The sequence below is a fragment of the Mastomys coucha genome, unplaced genomic scaffold (genome assembly GCF_008632895.1).
Source record: "Mastomys coucha isolate ucsf_1 unplaced genomic scaffold, UCSF_Mcou_1 pScaffold8, whole genome shotgun sequence".
NCBI lineage: Eukaryota > Metazoa > Chordata > Mammalia > Rodentia > Muridae > Mastomys > Mastomys coucha.
Genome location: NW_022196914.1, coordinates 67695698 through 67709700, shown reverse-complemented (window position 1 = coordinate 67709700; position 14003 = coordinate 67695698). Strand labels below are relative to the sequence as shown.

At 40.5% G+C, this 14003-nt stretch overlaps 1 long non-coding RNA gene across 1 annotated transcript; it reads right to left on the bottom strand.

Moving 5' to 3' along the window:
- Nucleotides 1-573: 573 nt before the first annotated feature.
- Nucleotides 574-8805, bottom strand: LOC116083673. Its single transcript, XR_004115851.1, has 3 exons — nucleotides 8739-8805; nucleotides 2449-2589; nucleotides 574-978 (listed from the first exon to the last, which is right to left on the bottom strand). It is a non-coding gene; the product is annotated as an uncharacterized LOC116083673 (long non-coding RNA).
- Between the last annotated feature and the right edge of the window lie 5198 nt (nucleotides 8806-14003).

Below are 14003 nucleotides of genomic sequence, written 5' to 3'. Positions count from 1 at the left end.
TTAAAACTATCTCCAGATTGCTGCTAATATAAATAGTTGGTATATGACTTTGTTTAGGAAGTAATGACAATGATAAAAAGGTCCTGTACATGGTCCATATGGATCTTTTTACCTCAATATCTTTAGTCTGTGTTTAATAGAATATGCAGATGCAAAACCTGTAAGAGACCAAATCTGCATGATGCTACCATTTTCTCATTTCTTGGTGTGAGTGTGTGTGAGTGTATGTTTGTGTATGCATGTGTGTGTGTATGTGTGTGTGTGAGAGAGAGAGAGAGCAAGAGAGTGAGAGAGAGCTGTATGTACATACGTATGTACGTATGTATGTATGTATGTATGTATGCATGCATGTATGTGTGTGAGAGAGAGAGTAGCATCCATGTGGAGACCAAGAGTTGACATTGAGCATCCTCCTCAGTTGTTCTCTCCTTTATTCACTGAGGAAGAAACTCTCATTGAACCAGGAACCTGGGATTGGACTGGTCTAGCTACAGCTCTAGCCAGCATATCTTAGGGAATCCCCTGACTTCTCCTAAGCACTGGGGTTATAGGCAGACCATCAGGCATGACCAGTTTTTTTTTTTTTTTAAATCATCTTTATTGAGAAATGCATGACATATGTAAGAGCGGCAGTCACAGGGTGATCTGTAGGAGCCCATTCCTTCCCTTCAATCAATGATGTGGATTCCAGGAATCAACTACAAGTCTTCAGCCTTAGTGGCCAGCACCTTTACTCTCTGAGAGATCTTGCCACCTGACCTATACAGCTTTTATGTAGGTTTTGATGATCCAAACCCTCGTGTTCATGTTGTGCAGTAAACACTCTATGTTTTCAGCCATCTCTCCAGCCACACATCTCCCAGTGTTCTTTTTCAATGTGCTCCAACTAGTTTTCACTGTCAGTCCACAGAAACCTCTCTCGTCAAGCTCTCCATCACCCTCCATAACGTTCTTCATGCAGCCTCTCAGGAAGTGAAACTTTAGTGGTAGGATATGGAGAAATATAAAACAACTAATAAGTGCCTAAAGATTAAAAAATAAATACTTTTGAAAGATCTTTATTGGAATTCAATAGCTAAATGTTATAAGTATAAGTACATATTTTTTCATGAAGTATCTTACTGTTCCAAAAGTCTCTTTTTATGGCACTGCTATTTGCTGCATTAAAAAATGGCAATTACTTAGTTTAGATTTTACTTCAATAAATATATCCTCCTGTTTTACTACTGCTCTATATAGTTGGAATATGCACCAAGAGTATGTGAAAATGTTTGAAACTGCCTAGACTAAAGGGAATCCCAATGGTTTCTAGCCGCAGGAGTTCATCTGAATTGCCTTTTCCATATTCAGATAGGAAGACAGTTTAGAGAGTTAATAATGTCTGTACTGACACAGAGCTGCGAAGTGGACTTAGGACTAAAAGTCATTACTCAAAATTTGAACCCAGAGTCATCCCATTATAGTATTCTTCTTTGGTATATCTCAAAAGGTTAAAAATTTGACATAATCACTCTTCCTCTTACTAGTCAATGCAGGGTACTGACAAGACTCGCTAATCTCTCTTCTCTAATCTGTTCATTCCTAATCTGCTATGGGTATGTTACTAGGCATTTGGCAAGCAGTCCCACATCATATTCTAGGAATGTCAGCTATAGTAATTGGGACTGAAAATATTTTACCGTTTTAAAGATTAGATCACATTTAAAGTTACACTAATGATAATACCACTTTTATTCATTGGTAACCCGCTGAGTAGCATGTACTATGGGAAATGGACTTAAATTTGGTAAGCTAGGAACTTGGCCTAATGGCCTTGTGTCATTCATATTCTCCCATAGGCATGGAACGTTCACATTTAACTGTCACCATCATGTTCAGCAAACTAATGCATTTGGGGTGATTAAGAGGCCTAGGAGACACTCTCATATTGCTTGAGTCATCTGGTTATTAAAAATACTAAGAGAAAAGCAGAGATTTCTTAAGAAAAATAAATGTTGGGGATGGATTTTCCTAATGCTTTTGGTTGGAGGACCACTAGAGGACACGACTTTTCATTCCACCTGGCCAAGAGCCAGCTGAGCCACCTACTAGGGGGGCAGCATCACTGTGAAGACAAAAAGATACCCCCCTGAGAATGCAGAGGTTGGTCTCAAAAGAGACACAAGCCTCCAGTCATTTCTCAAAGCATGGTACCACACTGAAAATTATGATAGGTTGTCTCTATATTCTTGCCCAATTTTTTTTCCATTATGAAATTAGCATTAACAAGGGAGTTGAGGGAGATGCTACCACCTCCACTTTCCTGCAGGCCACAACAGCAGGTGTGCCTATTTTCAAAGGAAAGTGAAATATTTGCCAAATCATTTGGCACACTCAAACGCAAAATGTGCCAAATTACCTGTCAAACTTAAATGGCCTTTTAAAAAGAAAGACAAATGTTCTGCCCACCTTCATCTGCATGGACCCACACTGCCATCCAGTGGCTCTCTGTGTCAGTCACAATGGGGTTCCATTGTCTTCCAGGGTTTGGATCCAAGCTGAACACCCTGTCCATGCCATTGGCTCCTTCTCTACTCAGAGACTTTGGGACTGAAAAAGATGCAATGAATTGCATATAAGTTGGGTTAGAGGAGAGTTGGTGCCAAGGCTTGGGTACCTTGCCTATGGCATCCAAAAAGAGGGTAAGCTGCCTGTAGGATTTTTCCAACCAACATAATCACTGACAAAACAAAGCAAAGAAAAAAAAAACATTATCATAACAGGTGTCTGTGTTTAGCCCATAAACACCTTTCCTTTATGGTAACATGGCAATCCATTTTATTTCCACATGGCATGGCAAACAGTGTTTATCTGTAAGCCCTTAATTGTCTATGTTCTCCTTTAAAATACCCTTTTTAATGGGTTGAAATTTTCTCTGCAGTGAAAGTAAGAAGTTGCAGCCATATGAGCTGGTGGGGTATAGATAAAAAGAAGGAAAAAGTACATAGAGGAGGGAGGAGAATAAGATAGGCTTAGATTTTTCCAAAACCTACTTTAATAAGGGCTCTTAAATGCTTTAATCTCCCTACCACCACCCACCAGAGGTAATGGAAAGGAAAGGTTAATAGAGTAAAAGATATGGACCTATGTAGAAATAGTTCTTTTGGGTGATTCCAATCTTCGTTGTCAGGTTATCAGCAGTTCAGTTCACAGGAATAAGCAGCAGTAGCTTGATGCACTTGCAAACACCATTCATGAATCAGCAGTGACTGATCCAGAGGAAACTATGAGGCTCTGCCAATCAGCCCAAGTCCACAGAAGTGGCAAGAAGCCCCCAGAATATCATGAGAAGTACTTTGGTGTGTTTTTCTCTAAGAAGTCATGACAAACAATGATCAGTGAAGAAGGCAAGGTAAACCACAACATCACATCAGCAAAGCCCAATGAAGACCAGCAAAGAGTGGCAAGGTGAACCAATGCCAGAATGTCATCCACTGTCAGTTGAGTTATATTTGTAACCTTTCCATACATCACATGTCCTCTCAAGTGTCCACTCCAGCAAAACACCACATACCCTTTTCCCAGGCTGCTTCAAGAAAAACAACATGTTGTTCTCAGCAAAACATTCTCCCATGTGTCAGCTTCAGCAAAACATCCTCACATACAACAGTCTCTAGAAAAACATCACACGACACAACTGAGTCTCCAAAGAAACCAGAAACCACACTTCAGGACGTAATTCTCTTCTATATGCACAACTGCAAGGTTAAGGTGTGCCACCTTTCCAATTGGTTTCAATCATAAACTGTACTGTGAGCAGAGCTTCTGAAAGGAATATGGTATGCTGACAGCCAAAGTTAAGAGTTGGATTCCTTTTCAGCCAAAGGTTATAAAATGTTTATGAGCTAAGCCAATCAAATCTGAAATGAGGATGAATGGCCACTAGGTTGGTTCTGAGGAGAACCATAAACAAAAATATGAACAGGAATCACAGACTGCTAAAATGTCAGCTCTTACTCCTGATTTTCTTGTATATCTTAGACAAGAGATGTATCATGGTCTGTCTCAGGTTCAACTGGATCAGATCTAGGCAAGCCACTGTATCATTTCTTCACCCATTTAAAAAGAACCATTGAAGAAAACTCTTTTCTTCCTAAAGAAATTAAATGCATCTGATTCTAATCAGACCCTCTAGCTCAGGCTATGCCATTTTTCTGTTGCTATTCAGTCTTATTCACTTTTAACATATTGTATATAATAATCAGAAATAAAGGAAACATATTGTCTGCTAGGCTTTCATCTCTATTTGTCAGACATGAAAGTTGAGGCCCATTTCCCCATCTACATTTTCTAAATGAATCCAAAATTGTCTTAAAGCAGAAGACATAACAGGAAAGATGAAATACTTTCATACTTTTCATCATAAAGAAATATTCATGATCTGCCCCTGCCACCATTCCTCCATTCTAAATTCTCAGCCTCATACCCACAAATGAGGGTAGTCTCCACCTCTCACCAAATAAGTTTCTCTTTGCAACAGATGACGGCCACTACATAAGACCACGACTGCCCAAAATTCCCAATGTATAGATCTCTAACACAACTTCTACACCCAAGGCTTATGGAATATAGAAGAAGAGGAGGTTGAAAGATTCTAAGAGTCAGAGGGCCAGGAAACCTGCTGTGAAATTGTGTCTCCTAGAAATGAGAGAAGCTGCATCCATGATACCTAAACAATATGGCTGCCTAAGCAAGTACTGAATAAGGACAACACCAAGAACAAAGACAGCTCAGGCTCTTCCTGGACAGGAGCTACAGGCAACTAAGGAATGTTGAAAGTGGGAGAAACAGTTTTACTCAGCAATGACTTCTTCCCCTTATTGGTTATCCAATACCAAGTAGTTAGATGTAAAGTCATATACATACAAGCAACACTAAACAGATGTGTGTGTGTGTGTGTGTGTGTGTGTGTGTGTGTGAATAACAATTCAAGAAACAGAAGCCATGAATTTGAGAGGGAGCTAGTGGGGGAGAATGGAGAAGTTGGAGAGAGAAAAGGGAAGGAGGAAAACAATGTAATTTTATTATAATTAAAATTTTTTTTAAGAAATCGTGGAAACAGTCTTATCCACAATAGCCTCAAAGTGTATCCTGTAATAAAAAATTGTAAACAAAATCATTAATACCTCCTTGTTGGGAATTATTCTCTATTACTATCTTAACAGTTTACACATTTAACCATTCTGTTAGAATCTGAAGACATAGCATATTAGCATCTTGAATAGTCAATGTAAGGTTAAATAAGATTAAATAAGTTAATATAAGGTTAAATAAGTCAATAAGGAAGTGGTCATTAAAGAGGACAAACTTTTAAAAGAGGGCGGGGGGAAGGAAATATACCCAAATTTCTTATCAATAAGTAACATAACCTAAGAATTTGGCAGACCAAGAGATGGTATAATTATACTACCTTCCCCCTGCCACTATTTTGGAATGGAGGTGGGCAGGAAACATTCAGTGACACACCCATTTGTGCTTAGGACCTAGAGATTTTGAGTTGTCCAACTCTGGTGCCACTAATATCGACAAGCTGACTTCTTTGGACTTTGAAGAATTTCTACTGGAAAAAAACTGTGGTTTTCTGGATTGTTCCACTTAAAATAAAGGCTTAACAAAGCAGTTTAATAAGCACGGTGTCTAAGTCTAAAAGAATGATAGTACATGAATGTTTGTCTGATGAGTAGAAATGCAATTGATAAGTCTTGTGTAAAAAAAAAAATCATTTAAAGGAGCCATGCTTGGACTACAGGATGACCATAATGTCTTGTTAGGTAGATTACAAATGTTTTCCCATTGGAAGTGGAGCTTGCTAAGTCATTGGGCATAGGACAAAGTAACAGAAATACAGGCAATACCGTTTGCTCAGCTAAGATTTAAGGAAGAGGTCCTCACACCATAATGTGGGCTGTGGATTCTTGCTTAGACACTGGTCATGTCTATTTAAGATTCCAGCTCCTTTGGTAACAGCAGACAAATATACAATATAACCAGCTCAAGTGAAAGAAGAAAATAAATACCAGTCAGAGATAAACCTCAGCAACTGTAGCCTACCATCACATTCAGCTAAGCACAGTGAGTCTTTATCTTGCCTAAAATTTAGCAACCCTAAGGTATCTTGCTCTTCCTCCTTCCCCATCAGTACATATTTATTGACTCCTTGATCAAAACATACAACTCTTCTGTTGTTCAGAGCCTCATAATCTAGTTTCTCTCTATTTCTTACTCTCATTTCTACATCCTGATACCACCTGCCAATTACTCCATTCTTCTCTTTAAAAATTGGCTTTTCTGGCCTCCTCTTACTGTCAGGTCCTTGTGGTCCGGGTCCTTTCAACTTTAGAGTACATCAACTAAACATAGTCAGTCATTCCAGCCATGGGGTAGCCTTGGGTAAGTACCATCCCTGATTCAGGTTACAGATTATAAATATGCTGGTCTAGGCTGAACTAAGCTAGTCTAAATAGTCAAAAATGAGGGTTTTTTTTAAGGTAGATATCACAAATACATCTTTCATTATTGATTTTAGTTGTCAAAATTCATAGAAATTTTGCTAAGTCTTATGATAAGTTCCTAAGTACTTTAAGATGGAATCTATGTCTATCAAAGGTTCTGTCACTTGTAGATCATGGTCCAGTTCCACCTGGCTGGTCAGAACTTCGAGTCAGATACAAAGTTCTCCCATGGCTTCCTTGAGCCTGTGAATTATGAAATTATCAACAGAGCAAGTCAGCAATTTGCCAGGTGCTCTGCTTTTTTGCAGAATAACACTCCTAGCATCTTTCTAATGTGAGTAATGAGGCATTTCAGCCTCTGTGCTTCTGTGTGGTTGTTCAGAAAGCAGCATGCACAGTGTCATCAGATTCTACAAGTCTGTGCCTACTACTGAGGCTGTGGCAGTTGTATCTGACAATCACGTTCTGATGTTAGTTTCTTGTTGCTTTTTGTACTCTGTCAAAAGCTCCTTTCCAGGTCTTATCCTTAGGTTTTTCACATCTTTATCCCACCCACAACAGGGTTACTTAGTAGAACAGCCCATGCCAACACTATTTGCAATATCTAACTATTTAGGAATGAGGTAACTAAGAAATCCAATGTGATAGGGGTCAGAGGTGATTTTCTGCTCCCACTGAAATCAACTACTTTAAGAGACCTTGCTAGAACTTGCTATGAACCATGCAAAATACTTCCTAAATTCTTTTGTTTCAGAAAACTCACAGCTAATCTTGAAGAATAGTTCAAATTCTGCTTTGCAATACTTTAGTGTCATTGGGGAAAAAAATTCCAATTGCTTGATGCTCAATGTTGCATGAATGCATGCGGAAGGGTTAGCAGGCATAGCATGTAGATTCTGTGTTCAGGAGAAGCCTCTGCAAGCATCAGGGGTGTGAATACCCTGGTAGTGATGTGGAGAATAAACTGGATCATTCTGAAATGAAATGGAGAACATTCCTGGCGAACAGACACACAGACAACCGACATGACACCATACACTGTTAGGGTCTCCAATTTTGGCTTCATAAATATAGATCTACAGACATCCACCATGAAAATCAACTTGTCAGATGGCAGAACAACTGTTATACATCTGCCCCGCTCCTGGCAGGATAATTTTCTTCATCAAATTTACCCAAATGGGAAATCTGTCTGCAGCTGATGACAGTAAGAATTTTCCTTTGCAACTCGAATGGCAGCATTGTAGGAAGGTTACTAGCAATCCAGGCAAGCTGAGGGCCTAGGTAACAAAGGATCGCCTGATCGTATTGCTTTTGAAAAAGTAACTCCCTAGAACACCAAACTGAGAAATTTCTCTTCTGAAATATCAACCTCTAGGTGTCTTTTCTCATTGAGTTGGATACACTGTACTTTGCCTGTAGTTGTGACTATAAGCTACAGCAATTTTAAAATAATGTATGTTGCTCAAACAGCTCCTACTACAGATGTGTCTCCATAATAACCCCATGAGACAGAACACTCTCTATATGCCCATTTTCAATATAGGAAGATAACAAAAGACTTGAAAGATTGTATGATTTGTTCAAAGACTTGAGAAATGGTGTGATATTTTCAAATTATCTGCCTTGTTAGTGAGCAAGATAACCAAAGCCTTTGTCACAATCTGACTCCAGATCTCCATTTTCTTTTCTGCACATTGAGCAAATCTAATCTATAGTCTTTGGGGGATAAAGCAGCTGCTCCATCTCCTGTTTTCACAACTGCATCTCAGACATAAAAGATAAAGCCACAAGATGTGAGCTATCTGTTTTCCTTCTACTTGTTAATATTTAGCTCCATAACCTATAAAGTATGAGCTTATGAGCTTTTTTTACTTTATGAACAATCATGTGCCATACTAAAATTCAAGGAGAATTTATTTCTAAAAGAAGGAAGGAACAAATTTGAGCAGACATGTAGGTGTGCACCTACTCTGGAGAGAGTACCAGATAGCAACAGCCCTTAGTGAGTCTTAGAATGGTCCAAGCAATTTCTTCTAGGCTTCAAGTGTGGATTTTTAAAAATGCCTCCCAGACTGTCCTGAAGCAATTGCCTCCCTGGATCACCCAGATCCCAACAAATTTCTGGACAGGAAAATTTACCACAGTTGTCTTCCATTTCAGAGTTTGTGAAATGTCATAATTAAATTTTGTAAGTTTTTACGCAGAGTACACAACCCATGTTCAATATATATTGAACAGACTCACAGTAAAATGGCAGGGTGGGAATGTTTCCAGGAGTGCATGTTCTTCCTGAATCCCATTCCAAAGTGAAATAAAGGAAGCATCTGAGTTCTAGAATGTCCTTTCATACCTCTAATCTCATGGCTCCCAGCAAAGATTTGAGTTGGTGCCTTTGGTCATGGCTCTTGGTGTTAAACAGGAGCCACTCCAGTGTCTTCAACTTACAAAACACAAAAAATGTCATATAATGAAAGATAAAGGTGGGTCCTCAGGAAAATAGTGCATCATGGATAAACCTAACAGAAGCCTGATGATGCTCAGCTAATGATGTCAAATGATGTTGATGGTATTGGATATCTCTTTCCTCAGCTACCTTCACCTGTCATGGGGATTTTTGTTTCTGTCAGTTCCACCTGCATACATTCTCCTTATTTGATGATTTCCATCTTTTTAATATATTTCAATCATCTTACCTCGTAGCTCTTCACTATGTAGCTCTTCACTGAAGTAGCCCTTTATGGGAACTGTGTGTGTGGATATAGAAACAAAGTGACTCGAATGGTAAATAGCTGGGGTCTTCCCATTAGTCAAGGGCACTGTTTCTTTTTGGTAGTTTCTCTGGAATATTCCTTGATGAAGCAGAGAGAGCAATGGCTGGAATAAGACTCCTTTGGTTAACCCCAAGAGTCCTATCTCCCCACTTCACAAGGTATTGCATTTTTCATTAGTAGAGGAAAGCCATAGCCCCCAAGGCAACCATCAGACAAAGTTCCACATGTGTAAGGCAGACTGGGCTCTTTTAACTCACCACACATCTAGGATGATTATCTTAAATACAGTTAAAGTTGCTACCTTGAAAAAACACATTGTTGACAACAACAATATCAGCTGGCTGCTCCAAATTGCACATACATACAGCCTGCATGTGGTAATGTTTGGTGTGCTACTCAGATGCCAGACAGGACTGTCTCACCTCAGCCCTGTCTTTCTCTCTGTAGAGCTCTGATAGTTCTGTTTTCTACTATATTCTCCCGGGTGAATCATCCTTTGGGGCAGCCTTCCGTTTCTCCAGGAAGAGCGTTGCAGGAAGTACATCACATGTCTGTGCACCTCTGGATGACTTCTTCTTCATCGCTTCAAGATTCCTAATGCCTCAGGTTCACCACCAATTCCCAGGGGCCCCTGCTTCTTCTGTGTAAGCTTTAAAATTAAGGCTTTGCCTCACTGGCCTGGAACCCATGCCCAGTATGTCAGCTTCTGAGGCTAGCCTCTGATGAGGCTTCCTTTTACAAAATACCTTGAGATGGTACAGAGTCCCTAAGGATCTCTGGGTGCCTGCTGTGTCCTGGACTCATGGTTTCTCTCATACTCCCACCACACTGGTAGAGTACGAGGAACTGCTCTTCAGTATGGGACCTTCATACTTTGACAGTTTCCCACCCTACCTACCAGTGCTGTAAGATGAGGTCATTCATTGTTTACTGCACACACACACACACACACACACACACACACACACAAACACCCTTGGCAGGAAACCAGGAGGTTGTCTTCTTCCTGCATCCTGCAAGCCTTTTTCCCAGAAGACCATTGTCAATGCTCCATGTGTGTGTGTTTACTTTTGAGAAGGGGGTTCACTCTATAGCCCATAGTCATGATCTTCCTGCCTCAGCCTCTCCTGCGCTGGGACCACAGGTCCATGCCACCATATGCAGCCATTGCAATCTTGGCTATCAAGCCTAAACTGTCAAAAAAAAAAAAAAAAAGAGAGAGCAAGAAAACAGCCAGGATTTGTTATTAGTAGCAGGGAATCACCCACACATGGAATATCTTCTTTACTCCAAGTACCTTTTAAAAACACACAAAAGGGAACATCATGGTCAGTAGGTACATCCTCCATCTCTGAGAGACTGTGAAGATTTAAAAGAGCCATACCACCCCAGCAAGAAATGCCTGCAGCTAAGCTTTCTTCTCCTTATAACTTCCGATGAGGAGGCCTGGACGAATCTGAAGGAAAGATGTTATTGAGGCATGTATTTGTCCCTCGACATTGCAGATGCTTTGGACTCAGCTATTTTCTGATTTCTCTAAGCCAGTGCCTCTCATGTAGCCTACTTGATGCACGCCACTCGCTGCTAGGGCCCACCTCATCACACCATCTCTCAAGATTGCTGAATACTAGATGACCTTCTTGCTCCTTTTGCATTCGCATCCAGACAAAATCCGCTAAAGAAATAGTGAAAAAGAAAAGCAAAGAGAATTCTGCAAGAAGGCAAGCAGGTCCTATGGGAGCTAGCAGAAGCAAGGAATTGATTTCTGCTTTAGGAGGCATTAGTTTGCTTCAAGGTACTATATGGCTAGCTATCCCACCTCTCCTCCATAAGGGCTTTATGCATAGATACCTTCTTCCATAGGCTCTCCAGGTTGGAAAAGCTCTCTCTCCCTTTCTTTAGAGCACTTCTACTTATGTGACTTGCTATCACTGGAATAGCCACTTCTAAACTGTCACCACATGTATTGGGGCAGGGACACTTGAAAAACAGCATATAACTTTCTTTTAATTTATTTTATTTTATTTATATGAGTACACTGTAGCTGTCTCCAGACACATCAGAAGAATGCATTGGATCCCATTACAGATGGTTGTAAGCCACCATGTGGTTACTGGAAGTGGAACTCAGGACCTCTGGAAGAGCAATCAGTGCTCTTAACCACTGGGCCATCTCTCCAGCTCCAGTATATGACTTATATAGCCAAATGTAAGTTTCTAAATATGTGTACTCACCTTGCATGGTTCCTGTAACGCAGCAGGATACTGAGACCATTTTGACAAAGGAAAGAATACAAACATAAATCACAAATTCACTAAATCCAATTCTGATCCTTTTATCATTTTTTTACACATCAGCTCTTTTTTTTTTTCTAAACAAGAAAATTTAAGAAAAAGAAAAAAATAGAGAAGGGACTGAAGAAAAGACTCAGCAGTTCAGATCTCTGGTTGCTCTTGAAGAAGACCTGGGTTTGGTGCCCAGCGCCCATGGCTTCTCACGAGCATCCATAACTCCAATTCCAGGGGATCTGATGCTTTGTATAAACTCTGTGGCACTGGGCATGTATGTGGTGCTCATACATACATGCAGAAAACCATTCATATACATAAAATATGAATAAATGCATCTTTTAAAATAGAAAAAACATCAAACAGGAATGTCCAACCCATGGCCTTTGAAGCTCATGAGCACAAGGATGGCTTTGAATGAAGCTCAACACAAAATCATAAGCTTACTTAAAACACATTCCACATTTGTGTGTGTGTGTGTGTGTGTGTGTGTGTGTGTGTGTGTGTGTGTACAATGTACGTGATGATTCTGTGTCATAATGTCAAAGGACTGGACACGGGGCTCATCTAGTAAAGTGCTTACCACATAAGCATAAGGGCTTAAGTTTGGATCTTCAATATCCATGTAGAATGCCAGGCATGATGACAAGTACCTGTTATCCCAGAACTAGGGAAACTGGGTCAGGAAGAATGTGGGAGCTTGCTGGCCAGCTTGGCTAGCCCAATCAGTGAATTCCCATTCAACTGAGATTAGAGTTTTGAGATCGCTTCTCAAAAAAATTAGGTAGGGGTCTTGAGAGATGGCTTAGGGGTTAAGAGCACTGACTGCTCTTCCGAAGGTCTTGGGTTCAAATCCCAGCAACCACATGGTGGCTCACAACCATCCACATGGTGGTTCACAACCATCTATAATGAGATCAGACACCCTCTTCTGGAGTGTCTGAAGATATATAGAGTACTTACAAATAACAATAAATAAATCTTTGAAAAAAATTAGGTAGAGAAGCAATCAAAGGAGAGACTTGATAACAACCTTTGGCCGTCACGTTCACAGCATCCATGCCTCTATGCATAAATGTGGGGAGAGTGGTTACAACAGGACTGTAGAATAAGGGATGCATGAATTCTGGATCAGGCCAGCTGGTTGGCATCATGGACATTTCCTTTCTTTTCCTCCTCTGCTTCCCTATTGCTTTTCAGAAAGGCAAATATAAAATGCCCAGGGAGTGAGAAGCTCACCTCTCCCCCCCCACCCCCGCCTTGCATGCTCTGTGCAGCCATTTCCTTCTTGCAAGGGTCTCTCCACTGGCTGATGAGAAATGCAAAAAGCCCGGCCTTGTTGCTGAGCTAGCTGTACAGAACTGTCGTGGCTGACGGGACAAGTCAGCTGTAACTGCAGCTGGAGGCTGCAGAGGGAAAGGCTGGGCTCTCACGCTGCCTCCCGAGCATCCCTGGGCACACAATCTGGTAGATTATTGACAACGCTGAATGATGTGGATGGCATTTATTAGTTTTCAATGGCTTCTATAAAAATGAACCTCACGCCATCTGTGGAATTAGGATTCAGAAGCGGCCCTGGTTATAAAATATTTGCGGCTGCTTCTGCTATTATATAAGATTTTACATTTTATAGCCACCCCGTGGGACTTGACATGTAAATTAAGGTACATATTTAGAAGCAGTAAATAAACTTGGGAGAGCAGCAGTACAATTAATGAATGGACAGAAAATTGCACATGGGAGGAGAGAGAGCTTTTCTATATAGAAAGTTAGCCATGAAATGAGGTTTAAACCGTCTCCTGTCACTATCATTAAGACATTAATAGTAAACATAACACACTGGAATTCATAAGGAAGATATCTCAGAGAAGTGAATAAACTCTCCCTATAAAGGAGAAATCCAGTGGGTATGAATTCCTCTCTCTTACCGTCTCACTGCATTGGGAAACTTGTCTAATTATTCAAAAGCATCCTGCAGTCTTACCTCTGGCAGAATAAATGTTTTGATTTAAAATTTAAAAAAAGGAAAGCATTCAAGGCCTTGTTCTACCACCACCCAATTTTCCAAAACCACCACCCAATTTTGTCACTTTCTCCTACCTTTGTGTCCCTCATGACATCATCAAGTGAGCTTCAGAAGTGTCAGAGCCAATCAGGGTCAACACTGGAGGCTCACATTCCCTAAGCAGATTAGGTTGCCCCTGAGCCTTCCTCCAGAGCAAGACCCACTATTTAAAATGACTGGTATTTACAGTGGTATTGACCTGGCTCTGGCATTTCAAAGCAAACCACAATTCTTGTGCCAAATTGAAAAGTTCTCTCTCATGGCCCTCTTTCCACATATGCTTAGCTATAGCTTAGGGAAATCTGTCCCCTCATCTCTAGGAATGCTACATTGTACCAATGCATGTTTATTTTTATCATTGGTGGTGGTGGTGGTGGTGGTGGTG